Raw genomic sequence first — 13981 nt, forward strand, 5'->3', positions numbered from 1 at the left:
TGACATCTTAATTTACAGTTCCTGCAGCGATGGAAAAAGAGCGACCAACTGATTTAACACATGCCAAACAAATGTTTCCCTCTTCTCAAATTAATGAATGTGAATATGTAAATTAACCATATATATATTGACAAACTTATTTGGGTTGATACTTATTTGGGTTGAAACTCATAGTGCTGGTAAAGAAAAATGGACAGAGTTTCTGTTAATTCACTCTCTCAACAGCCAGCTTTACGGGCGATACTATCTGAACAACCTGCTTTACCATTGAGAGAAATGTATCAGTCCAGCAAATTCATAGACCTGGTCAGTTTCTTCTCTTAGTGCTAGCTTTTCTTTTCCTGTGAATTATAACTCATTTTTGTAGAGAGTTATGTTTCTTACCCTGATCTGTTCAATTTAGAAGCAAAAAAATTGTTTGAATATGTAGTGCCATTTAATTCAAATTCTACCCGTCCTAATTTGTGGCATGTAATTTATTTTTATGTAATCTGTTTAATTTTGCACTACCGTTAAGTTCAAATTGCGCCCATATTTTACTGATTGCAAGTTTTATGAAACTGTGGCTTGTATATTCATTTATAGTCTGTTTCGAAGCTGTTTATATTGCCATCTCATAGATCATGGAAGCTTTTTTATTGCTAATGATACATGCATGTTTCTGCTTGAGCAGTACACTTTCATACCTTCTATAACTTAATTTGTATATGTAACCAATGATGTTTCTTTTTGCTGAATGCCCACCAAGCCTAAAATGTGTCTTGTGTAACAAATGCAGGGGAGTGATGTAGTGTTTCTTTGAGCTGAGATTTAAGAGGTAACTTGGTCAGGCTCATCTGGCATCGATTTCTCTGTTTTTACCTGCATAGCCCAACATCAGCATGGCAACATGCCTTCAGAAAAATTAATCCTTCCAAGACCACCGTAGTCTCTTTTTCTATCAGTCATGTGGTACTTAGTTTTATTCTGTTTTGTGACATATGTGGTGAACCAGAATTGAGGGTCTTTGTTATGATAACATACACATAATTATGCTGCTGGGGATCCGTTATTACAAATTTTGAAGTTATATTTTCTTGGGGCTACACGTGGGGGTATGTGTTGCTTATTTTGTAGTAATAGGCTGGAGGGAGGACTTACAGGAAGTGTCTTTTGTATTTGGCCATTAGATTATAAATCTATGGATCAGGGAATCTGCCTATTTTCAGTAACAAAACCAGGCGCCTGGTTTTTACACTGAAAACAGGCCCCTGTTTTCAAACACAAAAACAGGCGCCTGTCAACTAGACAGACCGCTTTTTTATCTGAACTTTGTGTTTTCCAAACATGGCGAAATGCTATTGGATGTAAAATTGGTTGCTGAGATTTACCTGGCTACAGTAGGAATTGAATTAGACAAAATTGTAGCAGTAGTTTTAAGTTGCCACTTACTTTCAGTAAGGGAGATGTGAATATATTTGGAGCATCCAGTTTTGACCAAGATGTTCTTTTTTTCAGGTGCTAATTCAAAGTTAAGCTGGCTACATCTAGTCCGGTGGGTACCTGTGAAGCCCTTCTAGCGATTCATGAAGCCCCTTCGATTACTCCTTCGTGAGCTGGGTTCAAAGCTAACTGCTAGTTGAGGCAATTAATTAAAGGTGCTAACAGCTAGTGAAGTCCTGTACGTTTCCATAGGATTTGAGTGGTCCGGGCATTCTATTCAGTTCCTGTTCCTATGAATTGTAAACCGAAGAGGGCTGTAATCATATATTCAAGAACATATATGGATAATCGATCTCATACCTGGGCGCGCGATTCCTGCGAGAGGCGTCGTCTCACGTATCGTACGTTCGTCTGCTTTTCTTCTCCTCTCGATTTTCTGGGTTGCTGTTTAATTACAAGCAAGTTTGTCCAATATATATAGATGCAGTACCATGAGCAATCCTAATAGGTGTTGGACACAAATTCTAGTCTGCATCTAGGTATACTCACATGAGCAATCCTAATAGGTGTTGGACACACATTGTATAGTCAGGGTTAGACAGGAAGGCTGTGTGCGTGCCTTGTACGTGCTGTTCTTTAAAAATGAACCGGAGAAAACCGGGTGAATTGGGCGGTTTTACTGAAAACCGGCGAACTGGACAGTTTAGGCCAAACCGGCCGGTTCAGCTGCTGTTCTGGAAAAATGAAGACCCACAACTAAATAATTCGCGAGAAGCACAGATCAAACTCACGACCTAACTCTTCCCCACAAGGATGCACCTGCTAGCCACTTGAGCTATCAATTCTTGCTTGCTATTGTGGGGAAAACAATTCTTTTATCCTGTTTACATCGTTGGGCCTGTTCTTGAACATTTGTTTCAACTGGGCTGTGCGTCAGTTGGGCTGGGCCAGTTGCGGGCTTCCGGCAAACACGAACGGGATGACCTTCATAAATACGTGCCTTCGCAGATCAAATTAATGTCATGTTCACAAATGTGCAACTAATTCATAATTCCGTCGGCATACTGCGCCTGTCTCCGTTATCTCCCGCCGTTTCTCCACTTGGTGGACACCAGAACTCGATTCGGTCCCATATAAAAAAAAGGGTTGGGAATTTTTCTTTTTTTGCCTTACAAAATAGCGGCCGCTTACATGTGTTGCAATAGAACTTCGATTGTTGCAACCCAGTAAGAGCATGGTTGCTATATCGAAAACTCTCTTGCATCCATTAAGGGTTGCGTTGCTATAAAAAATATGTTTCTGCAACGACTACGTCATGTTGCCATTTTCAATGGCACGTTTGCATCGATTCTGATTTTGGTTGCTATATCGAAAACTCTCTTGCATCCATTAAGGGTTGCGTTGCTATAAAAAACATGTTTCTGCAACGACTACGTCATGTTGCCGTTTCCAATGGCACGTTTGCATCGATTCTGATTTTGGTTGCTATATCCAATAAGCGTTTGCCACCATTCAGCTTTACGTTGCTATTTCTAATGGGTTGTTCGCAACCAGGAAATATCAGTTGCCATAGAAAATCCTTTTGCAGCAAGTACCGTTGGTGTTGTTATATCGAATAGGTCCTTCGCAACGCCCAACAGTTGTTGCTGTATCAAATGCTCTTTTGCAACCCTTACATAACAAGTGGCAATAACGCAGAACTTAAGGCAACGCAAACATCTATCAGGATAATTATCGCAACCCCAATAATTGAAAACACAACAATACAAATCCGTTGCAACATTACCCGCTATTGCAACCACCAGACCCCATATCGCAACCAACACCGAATAATGTTGCAGTATACCCTATCTATTGCATCCGAATTCATCTTGTGGCTAACATTTCCATGGCACAAGGGTGAAAACCTTGTAGTATATTTTTATTATATTCTGTGTCTCTCTGAAAATTATGCCACCTATACTTTCAAGTGTATAATAATTATTTCTTGTCTCACTAAATATTTCAATGGTAAATACATTGCTGAAATTCAAATATTTATGCTTTTGTAGTGTTTACTATGGTTAAAAATTGTTATAAATTACAAAATTGCTCAGAATGATCTGATATTTGGCTTGGAGGCTACTCACACAACAATATGCCTGTATATGAAGTTTGGTGTCAAAATTCCAAATGAATCCCATAAGAATAACATATTGGGATCATCTAGATAGATATCTCTGATACCTTCTAAGCCAACATCCAAATGGTAAACTTACAACAACTTTGGGCTTGATTTTTTCCATGTGGCTGCATTGGACTGATAGGTGTTCCCATGCCAAGTTTCAGCTCATTTTGATGAAAATTGAATTTTATGGAATTAAATTAGCACCAAAGCCACACATAATCACATAAATTTGTATGAAATACTATGAATTAATGTCTAAAACTTGTATTGGGAACAAAGAATATTACTATACACCTAAAAGTATAACTGCTATATTTTTTGGGAACGCAGAGAATATAATAGGATTATAATAGTGCATTCTAAAATCATTACCAGTGGCGGGTTTCATGAAAATAACCGCCACTGGTAATTTGGAGAAGATTTGGGAAATCCCAAGTTCTGTAGCACTCACCAGTGGCGGGTTTCAACGAAATCACCGCCACTGGTGGATGCTTCCGGTGGCGGGTTTACCTGTAATCACCGCCACTCATACCCCTTGAGCGGGCAGCCGCGCGAGGCGAGGTGGGAGTTTAGTACCACCTCGCTAGTTTACGAGCGATTTGACCAGCATAAATAGCTTCCTCCCCTTCCCTTTGTAGATTCCGAATAAAATCAAATGCTGCTCTCTCCTCTACTCCCGTTCGCCTGGCCTGTGGGCCCGGTACTCTCTGTGTGCACTGGTGGGCTCGGATTATAGCTCTGTGGGCCCGTGCTCTTCTGGCCTAGTAGGTAGTAGGCAGCTCCCGGGTTCTTGCCTGGCTGGGTCCGAACCCGAAACAGCCTAGTTGACCGGGCGAGCTAAATAACTTTTTTGCCTCCTTTTCTGGTAGCACGCAACAGTGGCGGGTTTCACGGAAATCACCGCCACTGGTGTCCTTCTGTGGGCTCCGCGCGAGGCGAGGTGGGAGTTTAGTCTCATCTCCCATCAGCTTCCGATTAATCCTCTCGCCTGTCTCCTGTGCTCCTTGCCTGACCCGTGGGCCCGGTGCTTGTACTGTTCTTTGTGGGCTCAGATAACAGCCCCGTTGGCCCGGGTCCGCTCTGGCCTAGTAGGTAGTAGCCTGCTCCCGGGTTCGCCTGGCTGGGCCCGAACCCGAACAGCCTAGTTGAGCCGGGCGGGCTTAAATTTTTTTTCCTCCTTTATAATGATGAAACAAGCAAATAAAATATGCATTCACAGTAGAAAAATATTGCGAACAAATTTACGGCATTTGTTTTCAAATTTGAACAAGTTAAAAATTCGAACCTCGTTAGAATTCAAATTACATTGAAAATCATCAACGAGCATAATTGATCAAAATTACACAAATAGTGAACTATTGGACAATCTTGTCTTTCTTCTTTGTTGTCTTCATGTATCGGGTGGTCTACCAGTGGCGGGTCTTCTTTACGGCCGCCACTGATGGTTGTTAGGGTTTCCATGGCCATTACCAGTGGCGGTGACAAACACCACCACTGCTGATGTATCTCTAGTAGCGGTGACTTGTTTCGGGACAATATTCACCGTCACTGGTGGTGGGACAACAGTGGCGGTTATTATCACCGCCACTGGTGGCGCTCGTAGACGCCTCGAGAGGCCTCCAGTGGCGGTATGTTTTTGGTCCATTTTAACCGTCACTGGAGGGGGATCACGGATGGGATTTTCTGTAGTAGTGGACGGGGAACGAGCTGGGATGCCTGCTCCTGAGGCATGGGCGTGGCGACCGGAACGTGCGGGCTGGGCCAATGCCCAGCTTTATTTTTAAAATGTGAAAAATGATATCAGTGTCGGTTCCTATAAGAATCCGCCACTGATGTGTATAACATCAGCAACGGAGCCTAGTAACCAGCAATGTGGATACCACCCACAGTGTGAGTGTGTATGTGGCTACATAAATTCCAGAAGCCTCCAAATCACATGCTGCCAGTGAGACGTACAAGAGATCGACGTGGTTGATCCACATATTTTCTTGCTACCAAAATATTGTGGTTTACTGACATCGGCCACGACTGGCACTACATATATGGTGACTAGAGTGGAGTTTCATTATTGCTGGTTTGCTAACACGTTGCTTCTTTTTTTCTAAGGAAAAGACAGTAGATCTATGATCTACTGACATATATTAAAATGAAAATATGTACAAAGGCAGAGTCTCAAGGTTCTATCTAAAGTGTGAGATCCATATCTCAAAATTTACATATTTCTTTCTCTTAGATCTATGAAACACCAGATTGAGTTACTCCTTGAAAAGTATAGAAGTTTAGAATAATATTGTTGAAGATTAGTCATTCCTCGTTTTCGAGACGCTCCATTCACATGGTGTCATAATCTCCACATGGAAAGGTACTTTGAGCTCAACACGCTTCTCGTACTACGCATCTGTGCATTCAATACGTAAGATTTGATCTTGTCTGAGTTAACTCCGGCTCACATTCACGCACAGTAATTTAACTGTTGTGGCCAACTCCAGCCGTGCGTAAGCAAGAGTTGTACGGCACGGATGTAACATGACTAGCCTATGATTCAAAGTCATTTGTTCGGTGACTGAATCATGTGTCCGTTGCATATTGACGAGTACATCCTGAAAATTTGTTGTTTGCTGGAGCATGACACTGAGCTATCTGTAAGCCAGCATGTGTATTCAAAGGGCATGCATACTCATTTTTACTAATAGTTGTAAAATATTTGTTGTTGAAGTTTCTATGTACTTCCTCCTTCCCATTTTACTTGTCATTTTAGACCAAACGCAAATAGCAATGAAGCACTATGTGCATGCTAGCAGCTTTACAAACGCATTTAATACGGCAGCTCGGAAAGGCTGAAAGCCACATGCGCTGGTTGCATGCACTGGTTTGTCCAATGAGTGAGCGAAGCAAACGGTGGGGCCCCATGCTTGTGCCAGTGCATGCGCTTAGCAGCTGCACATCTAGTACCGAGCAAAGCAAAGCGTGTGCATGCATAATTAATTATCCATAAGACCACATTTAATCTGGAAAAAATTACAAAACCTAAAACGACATTTTTTCTGGGACGGCCTCCGATCCATAATAAATATTTTGGATTTAGTACAACTTTAATCCAAGACACCTATGAATTGGAGGAGTAACAAATATTATAATAATGTACGTAGATTCGCATGCAACCCATGCGCAAGTTTCAACAAATTCTCTCACCTCTCACTATTGAAGTGGACAAGTGGTTGTATAATAGATTATTGGTTGATGTCATTTACAAACTTACACGTAAGTTTCAACCTAGTGAAGATGTCCTAACGCCCTTATGTCTGGCCGGCTTGGATACATATACGCATTTACAAAACGCTGGCGATGCCACTTGTGTGTCACTGAATAATAAAATCACTAGACAGATCGAGTTGAAACTTATAATGCAGTTTTGTGTACAACTTTTTTTATCACTCTAATGTGCAATTGTGCAATCCATGGCTATATGTCATATTTAATTTTTGAAGAAAAAAACAAGCCCGGAGGTTCGATCAGCCGACTTTTTAAAAAATGAAGAAGAAACGAGTATCAAGTATTGGGCTACAACTTTCGTCTCTACAAGGTCTTGCAGCCGGGCTAAGCGTGAGATGGGGAAGGGGTACCCTCCGCGCAGAACCATCGAGGGCCTGGTCTAGCTTCTCTCCTGGCCCAGCTTTTGCCAGTCCAGCGTGAATCTTGGGCCGCCACTCATTGGGCCTAGCCTCCTTGCTCTCACGTGCCAGCCTGCCAGGTCCATCGATTGGTCGAGGCCAATCTCGCATCGACCGCCTCTGCCAGAAATCCAATCGATCAAAGAGGAGCACAGAATCGAGTGTTCCCATGTTAAACTTGATTGGGATACCGAGAAGTATGGAGGCCACGTGTTGGCATGCCTGCAATCGAGCCATTTTGACCCAAGGCGGCATGTCCCAATGAAGTTCAGAGTCACCATAGGGGGTGCCAATTTCTCCTGTATTGCCTCCTGTCATGCTCCCGATGCCTCACATGCCTGCATGCTTAGCACTGTACACTGACATGTACACACACAAAAAATCCAGGAGTTATCGATTCAAAGAAGAAACTTTATTGAAGATAGCTTCATGCACGCGTTTGGGCAGCTTATAAGCGACAACTCTCATGTGATGTGGTCAGCTCAGCACGATGTCTGAACCAGCTTTTTTTCCCCGTCTTATAGTAGTAACACGAACCTTGGATTTTTTCTCTCTCATATGTATAGCTTTACAGTAGGTGGCCGGAAGCCTCCAACTTGCATACAAAAGGTGTACTATGCTAGTATGCAAGGACAAGTGCATTTGACTGTTTTAAAGTCTCATGCTCGAACTTGCACGAAAAGAGTATGCCCGACCGGGCATTTCATTTTTCACCTTTTTCAAATAAAAACTAATGCATTTTTGTTAATTGCATGCCAAAGTGTGCCCACAAGATTTATGGCATACCTCATGCAGTCTATATTGTATACTACTCCATTCGTTCCACAAAAAACCTCATATAAACTTTTTTCTCGTTCATTCCCTAATATAGCTCTTTTTTCTCTTGGCTCCCGCACCCTGTCAATGACTACACATATTCATTTAATCTCAATGTGATACAAATGGTGAGACACTAGAAATGAGAACTTTCTTGATCCATATGCACAAATCTATATGAGGTGTTTTGTCGAATTGAGAGAACAGTAGAGTGACCTACGCATGATGCGCGGCTAGGTTTTTGATTTAGAGCAATAAACATTATGAGTATTTTCAAAATTACTAAACTTTCAATATGGTGTTTATCCGTGCACCCTGACAAATCATTAATTTAAAAACGTGCACAAATGATTAATTACGCCCATCAGATTCAGGTCAAAAAGATTTGAGAAGAAATATTTAATGATTGTATGTTGTTGTGCATCAAGAGACGCCACAAAGCACAAACTCATTCACCCCGCGCATAATTGTAAGGCCACTTCGAGTGCATCGTTACTTTTAGCCAACAATAAATGCCAAGAGACCATATCCTCAAATGCATTGTCTTGTAGTTTTTTCTCTAAAACATCAATTATTTAGTAGCTTTGTGAGAGATGTTTAATGTCTTTATGTTGTTTTGTGTGAAAAGAGAGTCGCTAACATAACGGACAGCTTTCTCTCTAATTACATGTCACGTCAGCAAAAATACGCAAGATAACACGCCAAAAGATCCCACCTAAGCAACCCTGCCGGAGATCAGTGAAGAAGATCACTAGTCCGGAAGTTCGATTAGCCGGCTTAGAATGAAGAAGAAACGAGTACCAAGTCTTGGGCTACAATTCTTTGGTCTGAAAGGTCTTGCGGCCGGCTTGTAAGTGGGATGGGGAACCCTCCGCGCCTGGGCTAGCTTATCCTCCTGGGCAGCGCCTGTCTTGGGCCGCCACTTAGCCCCCTTTGGGCTAGCTTCTCCTCCTGGCCCGTCTTCGAAGGCCAGCGCTTGTCTTGGGCGCCACTTTTGGCCTGTTTCCGGGACGATCGTCCGCAAAACCAAGTCTCGCCGATCGCCGATGGAATGTCTGCAAATTAGGCCACTGGGTCTCTGCAGATAAGTTGCGATACAACACCTACCAGATGTGGAATACAAGAACACGTTAGTCCGCGTCCTGAACCATGCGGCAGCTCCAAGTGCGTTGGAGAGCAATTTAGTTCCCGACGGTTGATGTCTTCAAAAGGCAGGTTGGTGACCATGTTGATAACAGCCTAGTATACATGTACACTTGGATGTAACTCGCAGGTTAATATAAGTATACTCAAGAAAGGTATCAATAGAGGTATAGAAAACATTAATTACTACAGTGAAAGGTCATCTCTTCTTCTTTTGCTTTCCACATCCAACATGTTTAGAATGTTACTTTAACGGTTATGGTTTAGATATATAGACACACGAGACTGACAATTCTACATGTTAAACTTTGTTTTCTGACAAATCTAGCAACACTATTTCTAAATTACTCCTACCATCAGCCAACAGGTAATTTAGATCAAATAATATTGCTCACATCTCATGTCATCCTTGGTCGTCGACAACTTACGATATGACCGAGGCCATCATTGTCTGAATTGTCTCCGATGAATCTTCCTCGACACGGCCTTGGCGAAACACCGGATCTTGATCGACCATGGTACGCCAGCTACGGCACACGAGCCTGAGATGCGCAAGGTCATGCGGCGGCATGCCTAGGTGCATTAGGGCTAGGCGAAAGGCCCACATGGATGCTGACGAGAAGATAATGTCCTCGTGCGGGCATCCCGGGGAGGCAATGCTTTCCTCATAGAACTTGGCCGGTGGATAATCGCGGTTGATGTAACCATGGAAGGGAGCCGACAAATCTTTGCCGAAAGGCAGGAAATCCACGCCACCGGTTATTGGTGTGTGTGCACACAGGACGTTCCTGCTTTTGTCGCAGCCCGGCATGAATAAGATGCGGCAGCCGTCGTCAATGACGTTGACCGGACTAGCGCAACACATGAACCGAGCAACCTCCGGTGACATGCGTAGGTCGATGTGGCAATACAGATCCCACGTCCCCTTCTCATGGTCGCCTAGCAACCATACGTCATGGTACTGGTGGTGGGCGACGTCGACGCTGTGGGTGAAAAGGCATAGGCGTTCCTTGAGCTCCGTGAGCCCATAAGTCCCAGGATGCTCGACGCGGGGCGGCAGCGGCACAACACCGAACGCCTCTTTCGCGAGTGAGAAGGAGATGATGAGCCCTTTACGTGTCACCCTCCAGGGCGGGTGTTGCTTTGGCTTCTGCTTCTGCGCCATCCAATGGACATGTCCCTGCGTGAACACGCTCGGCTCGTACGAGCTCACCCACGCAGGAGGCGTTGCCGTTGGGCCAGTAGTTATCGGCAACCGCCAGCATCCCGTGTCATCCACCACGTAGACCTCACAGATGACCGGGAGCAACCCCCTCCGAGTTCATATCTTGTCAGAGTAATCAGGAGGCAATAACCCACGGTAATGCACACGCACCACCTTATGCTTCTGGCTGCACGCATCGTAGCCGAGCCCGAGGGTCTCATAGATGGTGGCACGGTAGTTGTCGTTCCACGAGGCCGACCAGCATCCTTGCATCAAGCGCCGGTCCGGGAGCACCGCTAGCTGGCCGGTGGAGGGATTGTACACATAGTATTTGCGCGCACGGTAGCTCCCCCAATAGAGGGGTCTTTTGAGGAGTACAAGGCCACGGCATGGCTGGATGGTGAGTCCGTGGCACCACTCACTCTGCTCCTCGGGTAAGACCCCGAGCGGCGCAGAGTCGTCGGGGCAGGCGAGCGACCACGCGTGCGCTGTGCCACAACTGAGTCTTGTTGCCTCGTTGTATGTAGAGTGGAGGAAGAAGAAGCGGGGGCCATGGCCGCTATTGGCTGCTGATCACTTTTGAGTAGATCGTTTGCGTTTAGGACTAGCTTTTTTTTTGAGACGATGAGCCTGCGAACTTACCCTTTGCTGATTTTATCGGGAAAAAGGGGTGGGCGCCGGGCTCACGCGCGTCCCCGTGCGCAGGCATCGGATCGGACGGAGACAAACGCGATGGCTGCTTTCCGAATCGTCTCGCGGCTCGCCCAACGAGCCGGACGTGCATCGCAGCGGCTCGCCGATGGATTCCAAGCCCTCCGCCGCCCCGTCCGCCACTCCTTCGGCGGATGAGGGCATGGTGTACTCGCGCATGTCGCCGGAGGACCTCGCGCCGCTGCTCGTGGCGAGCCTCCTGACCCGTGCCTCCTCCTCCTCGTCCGACTCCAGCAGGATGAGCTCCCGCGCGCCGCCGTGGTATGCACGCGCTCCGATTTCCTGGCCGCAGCAAGGAATCGGGGAAACTCACAATACTGCCAGACATCGCCGACCATGCCCACTGTCTTGCGCGCGGCGTCGCCGAATCTCTTCCCCACCTGGCCAAACATCTCCCTGAGGTTCTCCCTGGCAGGCTGACTGACTCTTGGCGGGTGGTTGGGAGGAGGAAGCGGACGAGAGCACATAGGGGTTGGCCGGCGGAGGCAGCCAGCACCATTGGCGGTGGCGCGAGGTCCTGGAATCCATGGGCGAGCCGCCGTGATCCACGTCTGGCTCATTGGGCAAGCCGCGAGACGCTTCGGAAAGCAGCCATCGCGCGTTTTGCCGTCCGATCCCAAGCCTGCTCACATGTCGACCATCGCGACGTGGAGCGCATCAGGGGAATTAAGGACATGCCCGGCGCCCACCCTATTTTTTTTTTCCATTTTATCACCCCACAGACAGGTCGATCGTCGGCCCGTTAGTCTTTTCTTTAAGGAAGTCGGTCCGGTCTGTTAGTGAAACGCATAAATGAGGAGATAGGTCCGTCAATAGTGACTTAAAAGTGTTAGAAACTAACATCCTTATTAGAGTACTAAAACAAAGGGATTAGGGGAGAGGTTCATATGTACGATGGAGGAGGAAGCCATCGCCGTAGTTGTTGCCGTAGGACGGAGGTAGCGGCGTCCTTCTGACCGGTACCGGCACTGACCAGTTACCGGCGTCGTGGTTGACGACCTTCATGTAGCTTCAACGCTCCCCTAGATTGGTAGGGTCGTTAGTGGTGAATGGGGTTGGCAAGATCTCACGTGAACCAGGGTTCCGAGAATGGGCCAACCTTTCCTTTATATGGTGCTGCACTACAGGGGGCCGAAACCTATAGTTGGTAAGTACCCCCGATCAGGGCCAGGGCGTGAGATGGGGATTAGCCGTTAACGTTGGTTAATGGCCTATATCCTCATCAATTCCTAAAACACAGCCCTTAAATTAAGGACGTGATTCTAGACATTAGTTTCCTGTCAAAACAGATCAACCAACAAAAAGACCCACAAAAACGAGCCCGTTCTGCATCTGGAATTCGTCGTGGCCAACGCGCATCTTGGCCTTGTCTCTCATAGCCCCGATGACTCCGTGATGGCCCAGCCCAATAGCCCCCCTTGGGCCAAGCTCCTTGCTCGCACGTTCCACCGATCAGTCGATCAAAACGGATCCGTCCAAATTTCCAATCCAATGTAACCAAGACTGCCTCCACCTAATCGATTTGCTGCCGCTGATCTTCACGAGGTGTGAGGAACCCGGAATTAACTTCCAGACCCTCCATGTGTTTAACTTCGTCAGTTCACGATAGCGCCGATGAACACATACGAAATGAGTACCATTGCACAACAAACTTACGATAAAATAAACTTATTATGGATATGCCAAAAGACTTACAAAGTGCAATGTCTCACGACACTAATACAATCAGAAATCAGCGGAAATAAAATGCGTAGAGACTCCATCTCAGCCACAGGCAGTCGAGGTAGTCCACGTGACCTCACTCATCGGGATCCTCCTAGTAGTTGTAGTTGGCATCCTCATCTTCATAGAACTCTGTATATCAACAAAAATGCAATGCGATGAGTACATTACGTACTCAGCGTGCCCCCTCGGGAAACCTGAATAACTACATGTACGGCTTCAAAGGAAGGTGATATGGTTCATTTGCATAAAAGCGATTTTATTTGAAATACAACCATAATTTTGATAAAGCGGTTTTACACCAAAACAAGTTTTATGTGGTATCAATCCAATGATGTTCAACAACGACACCGGATAAGCGGCGGGATCCTCATGACCCGGCGGCACAATCGACCTATGTCGATCTAACACACTCACACACCAACACCGAGAAATAGAGAGATGACAGGTAGATGACCCAAAGTGCCACTTCACTCGTCCATGATCGCGGACACGGAAATTCGAATAGTTTCGACTCTGTAGAGTTTGTACACTGGAACCACATGAAACCGACGTGTTACCCCACTGCTGTCTTCCCGTCGGAGTAGCAATGGCGTCGATTACGTGACCTTTCAATCAACGATCCTTGGTATTGTCTCAGCCCGCTAAGGTTTCCAAGTCGGAGGTGTGTACGTCGACCTGCTAAAGGCCTCTTTCGCGCCAAACAACTCCCGCAGCTACCAGGGATAGCAAGTCCCTCAAGTCTCCACGAGACCCAATCCACCACTTGGCCGAGACGCCACCAATTCACGCTGACCTAGTTGGTACGCCATACCCATATAGGCATGTGGTTGCACTTGTATGGTGAAGTAAGCGGAAATCAGGCATTTTCCCTTATAGGGTTCAACGGCAACCACAAACTCGAGGGACTCCAACCCACTCCACCAACAATCCGATGCCGCCATACCCTTGGTAAGTTCACCGGAATAGTTTTAAAACACACCATCGGCACTTGTCGCACAAGTCCGACCACACTCAGCATCCAACATGCTCACAATAATTCAGTTTTAAAAGAATAACTCACACTTGAGATGACATACTCGAGAGAATGTGAACTAAATTATTAATCAAGGCTAAGCAGATGTA

At 45.8% G+C, this 13981-nt stretch overlaps 1 long non-coding RNA gene across 1 annotated transcript; it reads left to right on the forward strand.

Annotated features, from left to right (window-relative positions):
* The first annotated feature begins 327 nt into the window (after positions 1–327).
* On the forward strand, positions 328–1803 carry LOC104584479. Its single transcript, XR_732188.3, has 2 exons — positions 328–817; positions 1498–1803. It is a non-coding gene; the product is annotated as an uncharacterized LOC104584479 (long non-coding RNA).
* Positions 1804–13981: the final 12178 nt, after the last annotated feature.

Source organism: Brachypodium distachyon, chromosome 4 (assembly GCF_000005505.3).
Source record: "Brachypodium distachyon strain Bd21 chromosome 4, Brachypodium_distachyon_v3.0, whole genome shotgun sequence".
In the NCBI taxonomy this organism is placed as follows: domain Eukaryota; kingdom Viridiplantae; phylum Streptophyta; class Magnoliopsida; order Poales; family Poaceae; genus Brachypodium; species Brachypodium distachyon.